This window comes from Ceratotherium simum, chromosome 16, assembly GCF_057802395.1.
Source record: "Ceratotherium simum simum isolate JZ-2026a chromosome 16, ASM5780239v1, whole genome shotgun sequence".
In the NCBI taxonomy this organism is placed as follows: Eukaryota; Metazoa; Chordata; class Mammalia; order Perissodactyla; family Rhinocerotidae; genus Ceratotherium; species Ceratotherium simum.
In genome coordinates, this window is record NC_141915.1 from 15,418,526 (window position 1) to 15,435,360 (window position 16,835).

Sequence of the window (16,835 nt, forward strand, 5' to 3'; positions counted from 1 at the left end):
AGGAATGTATAAAAACTTTCTCCCTGGATTATAATTTTTCTGAACAGAAATACAACTGTGTTATGTGCTTAACTTGATATGGAGTGATGTGTTATGGTTCTGTGCACTTTCTTTTCAGTTGCTAAGATAATAGATCCATCTTAATAAACACTTGTCTGTTGAGAATGGAGAATTAGGACATTATGCTATCAATCATAATTCATAAGGACTTATACAGAACCTACTATATCCATCCAGGAAACATTTAATAATGAGTATTTTGGAAGGTGTTTCTTGAAAAAAAATTAAGTATAATCATCCATTTTACTTACCACAATCTAACAATCTCCCCATTTATTTGAATCGCAAATCTTTATTTTCCCAGAGACATTTTCAAAATGGAAACATTTGTTTCCATCGCTGCAATAAAATTAGTGTTAGTTTAAACAATTCTGCAAATAAGCTGACTGGAAGAAACATTCCAAAAATATTGCTATTTGGGAGAGGACAAAATGTCTTCTAAAAGTAGCTCCAGAGCAAAAATCTGTTTACAGTGAGCACAAATGTTAAAACATTATTTTGAGAATTAAACTGTCCTCTGTTTACAGGCGAACATACATTGTTGTCTGTGCATATTTGATAGAAAGCAATTAGCAAATGGTGAGAAGGTAGCTTTCAGGCATACACGTTATGTGACTCAAATTCCCATTTGAAAGAGAACCACGACCCAAGTGGCAAGAGACTCCCTCTAGAAGATTTTAGCTAATTAATTTGTTTACCTGTGGTTCCCCAAAGCATGGACATGTCAACAAGGGCAAGTCCAACTAAACCATTCTTCATCTCAGCATCATGACATCCTCATGTGTCATGAACATTGGGAGGCCATAGAAACAAATTAAAGACTACTAAAAGAGGTGAAACTCTTAGCCTGGACGTAGAAGAAATATTTAGAAGCAGTACTTTATAAGCTGAAACTTTTTAAAAAATACGTAGAAAAATAATTTTTAAAGTGCTAACATAAAGAAACAATGCAAAAAGATGTATCAAATTCATTCTAGGGCCGGCCCTGTGGCTTGGTGGTTAAGTGCGCGTGCTGCGATGCTGGTGGCCCGGGTTCGGATCCCGGGTGCGCATCGAGGCACCACTTCTCCGTTCATCCTGAGGCCGAGTCCCACATACAGCAACTAGAAGGATGTGCAGCTACGACACACAACTATCCACTGGGGCTTTGGGGGGAAAAATAAAATAAATAAAATCTTTAAAAAAAAAAAAAAAATTCATTCTAGATGTCACCATAGTAGACCAGGCAAAGGGTAAAAAAAACCTTTCTTCTCCTTTATGCCCGTTTGTACACCTAGTATAGTAAAAGATTAATTCTCACCTAGAGGACTCAAAGAAGTCTTTATGAAGGTCTGATTTAAAGCAGACCTTAAAAGATGACTAGAATTTTAATTAATTCATTCGACAAATATTTATTAAGTGCCTTCTATGTACCAGATCCTATGCTGGGTACTGAGTATACACAATGAACAAAACAGAATCCCTGAATTCATGGAATTTATAGAAGACACAGAAAAAAGGTGACAGAGCTACAAAAGCGATAAACAGTATTGAGATGGAGAACAATAGGAAGGACTACATTAGTGAGGTTAGTAAGAGAAGACATTTCTGAAGAATGAGTGACATTTAAGCTGAGACTTGAGTAGCCAAGGGATTCCAGATTAAGGAACAACAAGTACAAAGGTCCTGAGGCAGAAAAATGCTTGCCGTGTTCCAGGAAATGAAAGAAGGTCCAGGCAGATGGACTGAAGTGATGGTGAGGAAGGAGGCCTCTCGACTGCAGTTGTCCAGGGACACCATTCACATTTTATTCCCTGAATCACCCAGCAGAAGAAACGCAGGAGACAAGATCAGAGAGACAGGTAGGAAACAGATGGTGCAGGGCCCTGAGAACAATAGGGAGTTTGGATTTCATTCTTGTAGCTATGGATAAAGATAAGGACCAAAAAAAAAAAAAAGCATATTTTGACCCGCCTTTTGATCTTAAGGACTTAAAAAAATAATTATGCTATTATTTTACCTTTTTAATATGGAAATTTAAAAACATATACAAAAGTAGACAGAATGATATAATGAACTCTCATATACCCATCACCAGGTTTGACAATTATAAACTCATGGCTAATCTTGTTTCATCTATACTCCCACTCATTGCCCCCTTCATATTATTTTTAAGCACATGCTAGATATAACATTATTTCACTCATTAATAGTTTAGTATGTATCTCTAAAAAAACAAAACTTTTAAAAAGCATAATCGCAATACCATTATTACACCTAAAAGAAGAACAGTAATACCTTAAGGATATTTTGACCCTGCTCTTTGATCTTTGGCTCACCAAAGGCATTGAGTGATCAGAAGTTATGGAGAAAATGGACAAGCAATACACCTAAGCAATGTTGGATAATAGAACTATCCTGGATTATCTGAGATCTGCCCAGAATTTTCTCATGGATAAATTTAAAAATTAATGTAAACAATTGGGATTATCCAATTAAAATGAATATTACTAGTAGAAATGATTTGCATAGCATATAAGTGGCAATGGCTAAAACTGCACACAGCAAATTTTTTATCTGCAAAATTTGACCCACGATAATTGCATGTGGTCAAAATCATGACCACAAAAGGATATTCACTGTAACAGAAAACATAAAAGAGAGACTAACAAGCAAGTCTTGATAAATAAGTCAAATCCCCTTTGTAAAATTATTAGAGGAAAGAACTGATTCCAATGAAAATAATTTCATTAAAATGAAAATGAAAATAGAAAACTTGGAAGTGGTTTAACTCTGCTAAATAGAGAATTGATCAAATAATTAAATTAGAGTTTGTTCTGATAAATACATTTTCCCTAAAAATTCACTGAAATTGGTATAATTCTCATCAAAACACTTGGATTCGCAAATGCTGAGCTAATGTGTCCTTAAGGTTGATAAAAACGGAGCAAAAGTGGGGGCCGTCCCGGTGGCGCAAGACGTTAAGTGCGCGCACTTTGCTGCTGCAGCAGCCCGGGGTTCCCCCGGTTCGGATCCTGGGCGCGCACCGACGCACTGCTTGTTGAGCCATGCTGTAGCGGCGTCCCATATAAAATAGAGGAAGATGGGCACAGATGTTAGCTCAGGGCCAAGCTTCCTCAGAAAAAAGAGGAGGATTGGTGTCTGATGTTAGCTCAGGGCTGATCTTCCTCACACAAAAAGAAAAAGGGGCCAACACTTCCTGGATTTAGGGGAGCACTGTCCAATAGACATATAATACGAACCATGAATGTAGTTTTAAATTTTGTAGTAGCTATGTTTTAAAAAGTAAAAAGAGGTGAAATTAATTTTATGTTTTTTTGTACACTCTGAAATCCAGTGTATATTTTATACTTATAGCATATCTCAATCAACACTAGCCACATTTCAAGTGCTTAATAGCCCCTGCGGCCAGTGGCTACCATACTGGACAGTACAGGTACCTGTAGAGGTACTTTCTGGGAGATTGGCAATCTAGGTAGAAAGAATGGCTTGAACAAAGGATGGAGTTGTAAATGTGGAAGGCAAGTTCTGGGAACAAGAAATGGTTCCAGTGTAGCTGAAAAGGAGAGTTTGTGTATGTGAGAGAGGGGTGGAAGGTAGATGGAGGGTTGGAGAGGAAGGAAGGGAGAAATATATGGGCTATAAGACTGGAAAGATAATTTGGACTGGAAAATTTTGAATATCTTGATAGTTAGTCTGCCTGTTTGCTATGGGGTTGCTTATATTGTTTTTGTGTAAGACCATAAGCCAATAACCTTCATCCTCCAAACAGAACTTTCCCAACTCCCTTCGATAGTGTACTCTTTTTCCCTCCCAGTTTCTATTTCTACCATCCCTCTTTCCCCTATTGACTGTACAGAGAAAGGAAGGACTGAATTCCAGGTCTCCAAATGATGGTCCGGAAAAACCACTAATGCTAAGTTATATCAAGACATACCTTAAATTACGGTTTTCATATGTTCTTTTTTTCCAAAGCTTATTTTTCCAAAAAAAATATTGTACAGAATGCCCATATGTATAAAAACAAACAAAAACAGAACTTCCCTGTTTGAAGCAGGGGTTGGGGGCACAAACTGACACCCGCTCTGCAATACTACACTAGCAGGAGGAAATTTCTATCATCTCACCGTGCATCTTTGACATCATCCATAACTCACACCAGATTCATTTCTTCATTAAAAAAGTTAGTACACTAACTGTCCTTTTGTAAAGGTGCTGCATATCCATAATTTATGATTTCCTCCTGGACTCCAGTGTACAGTACTTAGATAAACAAAACAATATTCTTTTCCCTATAATCATTTTTGATACATATATATATATTTTTTTTTGTGAAGATCAGCACTGAGCTAACATCTGATGCCAATCCTCCTCTTTTTGCTGAGGAAGATTGGCCCTGAGCTAACATCCGTGCCCATCTTTCTCTACTTCATATGGGATGCTGCCACAGCATGGCTCTACAAGCAGTGCGTCAGTGCGCACCTGGGAGCCGCAGCAGAGAGCGCACACTTAACCGCCTGCACCACCAGGCCAGCCCCGATACATGTATATTTAAAAGTATGTAAAATTTTGTTCCAAACTTCTTCCTTATAAAACTGTGGTTTGTTTTCAACACCTGTGCATCTTCTAGGACTGCAAACAGGTTAGTGGGAACACTCTGACAGGTAAGATGGGAGATACTTTAGGACAGAAGGCCTGTGTGCCCACAAAACACAGCCTGCTTCTTTCTTTTTTTTTTTTTTATTGATGTCTTAATAGTTTATAACATTGTGAAATTTTGGTTGTACATTATTGTTTGTCAGTCACCATATAAATGCGTCCCTTCACCCCTTGTGCCCACCCCCCAACCCCCTTGCCCCTGGTAACCACCATACAGTTCTCTCTGTCTGTGTGTTGGTTTATATTCTACATATGAGTGAAATCATGCGGTGTTTGTCTTTCTCTGTCTGGCTTATTTCACTTAACATAATACCCTCCAGGTCCATCCACGTTGTTGCAATGGGACGATTTTGTCTTTTTTATGGCTGAGTAGTATTCCATTGTATATATATATACCACATTTTCTTGATCCAATCATCAGTTGAGGGACACTTAGGTTGCTTCCACTTCTTGGCTATAGTGAATAACACTGCAGTGAACATAGGGGTGCATAAGCTTCTTTGGACTGTTGATTTCAAGTTCGTTAGATAGATTCCCCATAGTGGGATAGCTGGCTCATAGGGTATTTCTATTTTTAGTTTTTTGAGGAATCTCCATACTGTAGCCTGCTTATTTCTGAGACTGCATCTTCCTTCTCACTAGTTATATGTTTATTTCATTTATTCATGACTTATGCCATAGCAAAAAATTTGGAAAACACAGAAAGTATGAAAAAGGAAGTAAAAATTACAAGTAATCTCATAACTGAGATATAAACACAGTGAAAAAATTATATGTATCTTTTCCTTTTTTTCGCCTATATATAAGTAAATATTTTTCATAAAATCAGGATCTTAGTTTAAATGTAGTTTTGAATCTTAATAGTTTTTAACTGAAAGTTAAAAATCAATATTTTCATGTGTCATTAAGTAGTCTCCAAAAGCAAGATCTTTTAGTGGTTGCTAAATAGCCCATTCTATTTGTGCTTCTCACAGGGCCACTACTGGCATTTTGGATGGGACAATCCTTTATTATTTTTTAATTTTTAATTAAACTTTTTATTTTGAGATAATTGTAGATTGACATACAATTGTAAGAAATAGTAGAGAGATCCCTTATACCCTTATACCTTACCCCAGTGGTAACATCTTGCAAAACTATTGTATGACATCACAACTAGGATATTAACATTGATACAATCAAGATACAGAACATTTCCATCAACAGGAGGATCCCTCATGTTGCCCGTTTATAACCACACCTACTTCCCTTCCACCCCACCCCCTTCTTAACCTTCACAACCACTAATCTGTTCTTCATTTCTAGTATTTTATCAATTTAAGAATGTTATATAAATGGAATCAAATAGTGTGTAGCCAGTCCTTTTGAGATTGGCTTTTTTTTCATTCAGCATAAGTCTCTGGAGATTGATCTAGGTTGTTATGTGTATTCAATAGTTCATTCCTTTTTATCACTGAGAACTACTCCATGGTATGCATGTAACAGTTTAACCATTCACCTGTTAAAGGGGCTGTGGTTGTTTCCGGTTTGGTGTGATTACAAATTAAGTTGCTATAAACATTTGTGTACATGTTTTTGTGTGAACATGTTTTTGTGTGAACATATTTTCATTTCTCTGGGGTAAATGCCCAGGAGTGCAATTGCTGGGTCACATGGTAGTTGCATGCTTAGTTTTATAAAAAACTGCCAGACTGTTTTCGAGAGTGGCTCTACTATTTTACATTCCTGCTAGCAATGTAGGAGCAATCCAGTTTCTCCAAATCCTTGCCAGCATTTGGTGGTGTCACTAGTTTTTATTTTAGCCATTTTTATAAGTTTGTAGTGATATCTCATTGTGGTTTTAATTTGCAATTTCCTAATTGCTAATGATGCTGAACATTGTTTCCTGTGCTTATCTGTATATCCTCTTCAGTAAAATGATTCTTCATGTCTTTTGCCCACTTTCTAATTGGTTTGTTTTTTACCGTTGAGTTTTAAGTATTTGTATATTCTAGACACTAGTCCTTTGTTGGATATGTGGTTTGCAAATATTATCTCATAGTCTGTAGCTTGTCTTCTCCTGCTCTTAGAGTTTTTCACAGAGTGAAAGTTTTTAATTTTGATGAAGTCCAATTTATCAATTTTCCCTTTTATAGATTGTGCATTTGATATCAACCTACCACCTCTGCCTAGCCTTAGATCTCAAAGATTTTCTCCTATTTTTTTCCTGAAATTACTGTAGTTTTATGTTTAAGTCTGTGATCCATTTCAAGTTAATTTTTGTGTAAAGTGTGAGACTTACGTTGAGGGTTTCGTTTTTTTGTTTTTTTTGACTATGGATGTCCAATTGCTCCAGCACTGTTTATTGAAAAGGCTATCTTTCTTTCCACTACTGAATTGTTTTTTTACACCTTTGTCAAAAATCAGTTGAACATATTTGTGTGAGTCTATTTCTGAGTTCTTTATTCTGTCTCATTGATCTGTGTGTCTATCTCTTCACCAATACATCAGTACTACACAGTCTTGATTACTGTAGCTATATGATAAAACTTAACATTGACAAGAGCGATTCCTCCTACTTTACTCTACTTTTTAAAGATTGTTTTAGTTCTTCTAGTTCTTTTGCCTTTCCATATAAATTGTAGAAAAATCTTGTCTGTATCTACAAAAACAACTTGCTGGGATTTTAGTAGTAATTGCATTAAGTAATTGCCTGTATATCAGTTTGGAGAAAATTGACATCTTGACTATATTGAGTCTTCCAATTCAAGAACATCATATGTCTCTACTTTTCTTTAGGTCTTTTTTCCATCAGCAGTTTGTAGTTTCTGGTATATGAGTTCTGTATACATTTTGTTATATTTACATCTAAGTATTTCATGTTTTTTGAGTGATTATAGATGCATTATATTTTTAATTTTGGTGACCACATGTTCATTGCTAGTACATAGAAATGCAACTGGTTTTTGTATGTTTATCTTTTATCCTGAAACTTTGCTAAAGTCACTGATGAGTTCTAGGAGGTTTTCTTTGGAGATTCTATGTAGACAATCATGTCATCAGAAACAGGCACATTTTTATTTTTTCCTTTATGATCTATAAGCTTTTATTTCTTTTTCTTGCCTATTGTATTTCCATCAGTATGCTGAACAAGAGTGATAAGAGCAGACATCCTTGACTTGTTCCTAGTTTTTGGAGGAAAGCATTCAAGCTTTCAATGTTAGCTGTAGGCTTTTTGCAGATGTTCTTTATCAAGTTGAGGAAGTTCTCCACTATTCCTATTTTTATGAGAGTTTTTATCATAAAAGAGTATTTAATTTTTTCAAATGATTTTTATGCAGCAATTGTTATGATCATGCATTTTTCTTTTTTAACCTGTTAATACGGTAGATTACATTGACTGATTTTCACATATTGAACCAGCCTTGCTGGTTCCAGGGGTCCCTGGAATAAATCCCATTTGGTCATGACATATAATTATTTTTAAATACTGCTGAATTCTATTTGCAATGGACAGTGGGACAATCCAATAATATTTTGTTAAGGATTTTGACAATCCAACAATATTTTGTTAAGGATTTTTATGTATGTATTCATAAGGCATATTGGTCTATCGTTTTCCTTTTTTGAACTGTCTTTTCTGGTTTTGGTATCAGGATAATACAAGCTTCGTAAAATGAATTGGAAAGTGTTCCCTCCTCTTCTATTTCCTGGAAGAGATTATGTAAAACCAGTGTTAATTTTTTTTTAAATGTTTGATTTCCATCTGATCCTGAAAATGTATTTTTTGAAGTTTTTAAATTATAAAAAAGAGAGAAGACAAAATTTATCAATATCAGGAATGCAAAAAGGGATATAACTACAGACCCTGAAGACATCAAAAAGATAATAAGGGAATGTTATGAAAGACTCTACACACATAAATTTAACAGCTTAGATGAAATGGACCAGTTCCTCAAAAAACACAAATTACTCCAATTCACCCAATATGAAGTAGATAATTCAAATAGCCCTATAACTATTAAGGATATTGAATTCATAATTCAAAAACTCCCAGTCTAAAATGGTCTTTGATCTATTTTGAGTTGATTTTTTTATATGGCGTAAGGTAAGGGTTCAACTTAATTCTTTTGCTTGTGAATATCCAGCATTCTCAGCACCATTTGTTGCAAAGACTGTCCTTTCCCCATTGAATGATCTTGGCATCCACACTGAAAATCAATTAACCATAAATGCAAGGGTTTATTTCTGGGCTCTCTCTTCTATTTCATTGGTCTATATATCTGTCCTTATGCTAATACCACAAGGTTTTGATTACTGCAGCTTTGTGGTAAGTTTTGAAATTAGGAAATGCAAGTCCTCCAACTTTGTGTTTTTTTTGGCTACTTGGGGTCACTTAAGATTCCACATGAATTTTAGGATAGGTTTTTCTGTCTCTGCAAAAAATGCCATTGAAATTTTAATAAGGATTGTATTGAATCTGTAGATTGCTTTGGGTAGTATTATCATCTTAACAATGACTCTTCCAATCCATAAACATGGATGGCTATTTATTTAGGTCTTCTTTAATTTCTTTCAGCAATGTTTTGTAGTTTTCAGTATACAAATCTTTCAACTCTTTGGTTAAATTTGTTCCTAAGTACTTTATTCTTTTTGGTGCTGTTGTAAATGGAGTTGTTTTCTTTATTTCCTTTTCATATTGTTCATTTTTAGTGTATAGAAATGCAGCTGATTTTTGTGTTGATTTTCTATCCTGCAACTTTGCTGAGTTTATTGGCTCTAACAGGTTTGTATGTGTGTGTAAACTTTAGAATTTTCTACGTATAAGATCATGTCATCTGCAAACAGAGATACTATTATTTCTTTCTTTCCACTTTAGATGCCTTCTATTTCTTTTTCTTGTCTAATTGCTCTGGCTAGGACTTCAGATACTATGTTGAAATAGAAGTGGTGAAAGCAGGCATCCCTATCTTGTTCCTGAGGGAAAAGCTTTCAGTCTTTCACCATTGGGTATGATGTTAGCTGTAGGTTTTTCATTTATGGTCTTTATCGTGTTCAGGAAATTTCCTTCCATTCATAGCTTATTGAGTGTTTTTATCATGTAGGGATATTGAATTTTGTCAAATGCTTTTTTTTTGTTTGTGTTTTGTTTTTTGTTTTTTTGTGAGGAAGATTCACCCTGAGCTAACATCTGTGCCAGTCTTCCTCTATTTTATATGTGGGTTGCTGCCTCAGCATGGCTGATGAATGGTGTAGGTCCACGCCTGGGATCTGAACTCCTGCACCTGGGCTGCCGAAGTGGAATGTGCCGAACTTAACCAGTATGCCATGGGGATGGCCCCTGTCACATGCTTTTTCTGCATCAATTGAGATGATCATGTACGTTTTTCCTTCACTCTAAAAAAAATGATGCATTACATTGACTGATTTTTTTAATTGAGGTCATAATAGTTTATAACATTGTGAAATTTTAGTTGTACATTATTGTTTGTCAGTCACGATATACATACACCTCTTCACCCCTTCTGCCCACCCCCCAACTCCCTTCCCCCTCGTAACCACCAAACTGTTCTCTCTGTCCGTGTATTAGTTTATCTTCCACATATGAGTGAAATCGTACAGTGTTTGTCTTTGTCTGGCTTATTTTGCTTAACATAATGCCCTCCAGGTCCATCCATGTTGTTGCAAATGGGGGATGATTTTGTCTTTTTTATGGCTGAGTAGTATTCCATTGTATTTATATACCACATCTTCTTTATCCAATCATCAGTCGAGGGACACTTGGGTTGCTTCCACTTCTTGGCTATAGTGAATAATGCTGCAATGAACATACGGGTGCATAAGCCTCTTTGGAGTGTTGATTTCAGGTGCTTTGGATAAATACCCAGTAGTGGGATAGCTGGATCATATGGTATTTCTATTTTTAATTTTTTGTTTTGTGTGTGAGGAAGATCAGTCCTGAGCTAACATCCATGCCAGTCCTCCTTTTTTTTTTACTGAGGAAGACTGGCCCTGGGCTAACATCCGTGCCCATCTTCCTCCACTTTATATGGGATGCCACCACAACATGGCCTGACAAGCGGTACATCGGTGCATGCCCGGGATCCGAACCCAGGCTGCCAGCGGTGGAGTGTGAGCACTTAACTGCTACGCCACGGGGCCGGCCCCTCTATTTTTAATTTTTTGAGGAATCTTCATACTGTTTTCCATAGAGGCTGCACCAGTTTGCATTCCCACCACCAGTGAATGAGGGTTCCCTTTTCTCCACAACTTCTCCAACATTTGTTATTTTTTGACATGGTGATTATAGCCATTCTAATGGGTGTAAGGTGATAGCTTAGTGTAGTTTTGATTTGCATTTCCCTGATTAGTAATGTTGAACATCTTTTCATGTGCCTATTGGCCATCTGTATATCTTCCTTGGAAAAATGTCTGTTCATATCCTCTGCCCATTTTTTGATCTGGTTGTTTGTTTTTTTGTTGTTCAGTTGTGTGACTTCTTTATATATTATGGAGGTTAACTGCTTGTCAGATATATGATTTGCAAATATTTTCTCCCAGCTGCTGTGTTGTCTTTTCATTTTGATCTTGGTTTCATTTGCCTTGCAGAAGCTCTTTAGTCTGATGAAGTCCCACTTGTTAATTTTTTCTTTTGTTTCTCTTGTCCAGGTAGACATGGAATTCAAAAAGATCCCTCTATGACTGATGTCAAAGAGTGTACTGTCTATATTTTCTTCCATGAGTTTTATAGTTTCAGGTCTTATCTTCAAGTCTTTGATCCATTTTGAGTTAATTTTTGTGTATGGTGAAAGAAGATGGTCTACTTTCATTCTTTTCCGTGTGGCTATCCAGTTTTCCCAGCACCATTTATTGAAGAGACTTTCCTTTCTCCATTGTATATTCTTAGCTCCTTTGTTGAAGATTAGCTGTCCCTAGAAATGTGGTTTATTTCTGGGCTTTCAATTCTGTTCCATTGATCTGAATGTCTGTTTTTGTACCAGTACCATGCTATTTTAATTATTATAGCTTTGTAGTATATTTTGAAGCCAGGGATTGTGATGCCTCCGGCTTTGTTCTTTTTTCTCAGGATTGCTTTAGCTATTTGGGGTCTTTTGTTGCCCCATATGAATTTTAGTATTCTTTTTTCTATTCTGTGAAGAAAGTCATTGGGATTCTGGTTGGGATTGCCTTGAATCTGTAGATTGCTTTAGGTAGTATGCACATTTTAACCATCTTGATTTTTCCAATCCATGTGTGTGGGATATCTTTCCATTTCTTTATGTCCTTATTGATTTCTTTCATACATTGACTGATTTTTATATGTTGAACCATCCTTGCCTTCCAGGAATAAATCCCACTTGGTCATGGTGTATAATCTTTTTAATATGCTGCTGAATTTGATTTTCTAGCATCTTGTTGAGGATTTTTACATCAATATTCATACGGGATATTGGTCTATAGTTTCCTATTTATTGTAGTATCTTTGTCTGGCTTTGTTATCAGGGTAATGCTGAAGTGTTTCCTATGTTTGTTTGTAACGTTCAGGGTTTTTAGTTGTGCTTAGAAGGAACAGTAGGGAAAGGTACATCTACTTCATTTTTTCAGAAATGGAAGTTGGGACAGTCCTTTTTTATGAAGGATGTGTCACATCCCTGGTCCCTGGGCATTAATGCCAGCAATACTCCTTAGTCATTGTAGCCAAAAATGCTCTGGATTTGAATTACAATTATTCTTTTATTGTACACTGAGGTTATTTCTAATTTTTCATTATTATGTAGAATGTGATGAAAATTCTTGGACATAAATCTTTGCTGCATTGCACTAGTTATTTCCTTAAGATAGAAAATATCTTATTCTAATCCAAAAATTGGGATTACTAGGCTAAAAGGTAAGTAGGTTTTCTTAAGGCTCTTAATGCACACGTAAAGTCACTTGTTAGAATGGTAATGTCAGTGCCTTCAGTCATCTTTACAACACTGAACATTATCGTTCTTTTCTAAAGAAAGATTTTCTTTTATTCATTACAAAATAGTCAGGAAACAGACAAATAAACAAAAAGACAAGCAACATGAAAACAAATCTTCCCATGCAGGGACAACTACTTTTTCCATCTAGGTATCTATCTTCCCACAAACATTTTATTGTAGTTATACAATTACATTTGCGTATGTATTTTACTTTTACAAAAATTCAATTATATCACGTATACAGTATACATATACTGTTTCGTAACCTGCTTTTTCTTTTTTTTTAAAGATTTTATTTATTTATTTTTCCCCCCCAAAGCCCCAGTAGATAGTTGTATGTCATAGCTGCACATCCTTCTAGTTGCTGTATGTGGGACACGGCCTCAGCATGGCAGGAGAAGCGGTGCGTCGGTGCGCGCCCGGGATCCGAACCCGGGTCGCCAGCAGCAGAGCACGCGCACTTAACCGCTAAGCCACAGGGCTGGCCCAATAACCTGCTTTTTCAATTCAACAACATATCATAATTATTTTTCTATGTCAATAGATTTCTACAACATCGTTTTTTAAAAAAATAAATATATATTATCTTATAGTTTCTGTGAATCAGGAATTTCAAAGCAGGTTGGCTGGGCAGTTCGGGCTTGGGGGTCTCTCATAAGGCTGCAGTCAAGATGTCAGCTGGGGATGTACAGCATCATTCTTAATAATAGTTGTACTAATACTCTTCTGGTTGCAAGGGACAAATACAAGTTGAAATAGTAGAGGCAAAAGGAGAAATTTCTTGGCTCACATAACCAACCATAGAAAGGGCAGGAGTGAAGGACTGCAACCAGAGACATGAATTTTTCCAGGATTCACTCTTTCAGCCTCTTGTCAGTGCTTATTTCTGTGTGTCCAATCCATTCTCTCAGATTGGCTTCTTCCAAACTTTTGGAGAAGTGCAATGCATAGCACCTAAGCTCACACCCATTGCAGTTGAAAAACATTCTACTACATGGTTGTACCGTAATATACGGATATCCATAATATCTTAAGAACTTCTACAAATCAACAATGAAGAGACAATCTATTTTGTACATTTTTGTACTTGAAAAATTTAAAATACAGCACAGGAATCATCAATTCCTTAAAGGTTAGAAAGTGTTTTTTCATGAAGCTATCTGTACATAGAACTTTTTTGAATAGTTCTTTGACAGTGTTCTTAATTTCTGCTGTGATCATTGGTGTTTCAAGTTTTCATCTTTTGTTTGAGTCATTTTTTTTAATAAATAATACTTTTCTTTCTTCATCAAGATTTTTCAAATTTTTTTTGGCATAGAATTATATAGAATAGACTCATATTTAAAATAAATCTTAGCTGGGATTTTGATTGGAATTGCATCAAATGTATATATAACATTTGGAAGAATTAACATTTTAATTTTAGTCTTCCAATTTATAAAAAATGGTGTATATCTCTCTATTTATTTATATTTTCTTTAATTCCTCTCAGGGGTTTTCAGTTATAAGATACTACATGTTTTTCATTAGATTTATTCCTCCATATGATGTTTTCTGATGCTATTATAAATGCAATTTTTATTTGGGTTTGCAATTCCTTATTGCTAGTATATAGAAATACAACTGATTTGTGTATATTGACGTTGCAAGTTGTGACCTTGCTAATTCACTTATTAGTTCTAGAAGGGCTTTTTTGGGTAGATTCCATAGAGTTTTCTACATATACAATATGTCATCTGCAAATAACAACAGTTTTGTTTCTTCTTTCCAATCATTGTGCCTTTATTTTCTTGCCTTATTATACTGGCTAGGACTTCCAGTACAATGTCAACTAGAAGAGGTGAGAACAGACATCCTTGCTTTGTTTCCACTATTAGAAGAAACGGTTCACCATTAAGCACAATGTCAGCTGAGTTTTGTTTTAGATACCTGTATCAGATTGAAGAAGTTCCCTTCCATTTCTAATTTGCTAAGGTTTTTTAAAATCATAAGTAGTTTTGAAATGTGTCGATGTTTTTTTTTCCACATCTACTGAGATGATCAGGTACCTACGCCACTCGTCAAGCTATGTTATGACAGCAACCCACATGTAAAATAGAGGAAGATTGGCACAGATATTAGCTCATGGTGAATCTTCCTCAAGCAAAAAAAGAGGAAGATTGGCAAAAGATGTTAGCTCAGGGCAAATCGTCCTCAGCAAAAGAAAAAGTTTGCTGTAAAACAGTATGCCATGTTATGCTAGCAGCAACCTCTTACATCTCATGTTTACTGCATCTCTTGATTGCATCATTTTCTCTCGTGCTTGACTTAATCTCATATTGTTTTGGTCATCATGGCCCCTAAACATAGAAAATCCACTGCTAATGTTGCCAGTAAGAGGCTAGATCAAGTGATTGACCTAGAAATGAAATTAAAAGTGGTAAGGAATACAAATGTAGAATATCAGTGATGCTCTCCAGTCAGGCGTGTCCCATTCCACCATAGCTACAATCTTGAAGAACAAGAACAAAGTTATGGAGAGCCAGCCCTGATGGCCTAGTGGTTAAAATTCGGTGCTATCACCTCTTCAGTGGCCTGGATTTGTTTCCTGGTCACGGAACCACACCACCCATCTGTCAGTTGCCATGCTGTGGCAGCAGCTCACATAGAAGAACTAGAAGGACTTATAAGTAGGATATACAACCATGCACCGGGGCTTTGGGGAGAAAAAAAAAGTGGAAGATTGGCAATAGATGTTAGCTCAGGGCGAATCCTTACCTGCGGGGGAAAAAAAAAAAAAAACGTGATGGAAGCTGTTGAAGGATCTATTCTTTGAAGGCAATGAGAATAAAAAAATTTGAGAAGGGCCTATATCAGACTTAGAGAAAATTTCTAATGACCTGGGTTGAAGATCAGACACAGAAATGTCTCCCTCTCAGCACCATGATGATCATGGCCAAAGCAAAAAATTTGTTTGTGGGGCCGGCCCTGTGGTGTAGCGGTTAAGTGCACGTGTTCCACTGCTGGTGGCCCGAGTTCAGATCCCGGGCACGCACCGACGCACCGCTTGTCAGACCATGCTGTGGCGGCATCCCACATAAAGTGGAGGAAGATTGGCATGGATGTTAGCTCAGGGCCAGTCTTCCTCAGCAAAAAGATGAGGATTGGCATGGATGTTAGCTCAGGGCTGATCTTCCTCACAAAAAAAAAAAAGTTTGTGATGTTGAAATAAAAGACTGGACCCGACTATGGTGTTGAATTTGCTAGCTTTGGGTGGTTTAAATGATTCAAAATTGTTATTCATTACATAATATGAAAGTGAGTGGTGAGTCTGCGAGTGCTGATGTGAAGGCAGCTGAAGAATTTTTGGAAATTCTAGATAAGCTGATTGTGGAGGAAAATTACTTGTTAGAGCAAATGTTCACTATGGATGAAACCTTCCTATTTTGTTAATGGATGCCTGAAAGTTCTTTCATCCTAAGGAGGCAAAGTCAATGCCAGGTTTTAAGAGTTTTAAGGACAGGATAACAGTCTTGCTTGGGGGCAATGTTGCAGGCTACAAATTGAAACCTTTGTGATCTGGCACAGTGAGAATCTCAAGGCGTTCAAGCATATCAGTCAGAACACACTGCCAGTATACTACAGAAGCAATAAGAAGTCACAGATGACCTAGCTCCTCTTCCAAGATGCCCTCCTGAATTACTATGCCAATGAAATGGAGAAGTACTGTTTGGAGAATAACATACCTTTCAAGATTTTGCTTGTTGTTGGTAATGCTGCTCAACATCCTCCTTTTACTGGTGATCTTCATCCCAATATCAAAGCAGTGTTTCTCCCTCCAAATACCACCTCTTTAATCCACCCAATGGATCCAGGAGTTATAGTAGCTTTTAAGGCCTAGTACCTGAGGAGGACTTTTGCCCGGGCTATTGCTGCAACTGAAGAAGACACTGATGCAATTCTGGAAGGATTACAACACCCATGACTGCATCAAGAACCTTGCTTGGGCTTGGGGTGATGTCACCAAGGAGTATATGAATGGCTTCTGGAGGAAGACATTCAAGAGGTTCATCCATGACTTCAAAGGATTTGCCAAGGATGAGGAGGTTGCAAAAATCAACAAGGCTGTTGTTGAGATGGCAAACAACATTAACCTGGGTGTGGATGAGGATGATATTGAAGAGCTCTAGG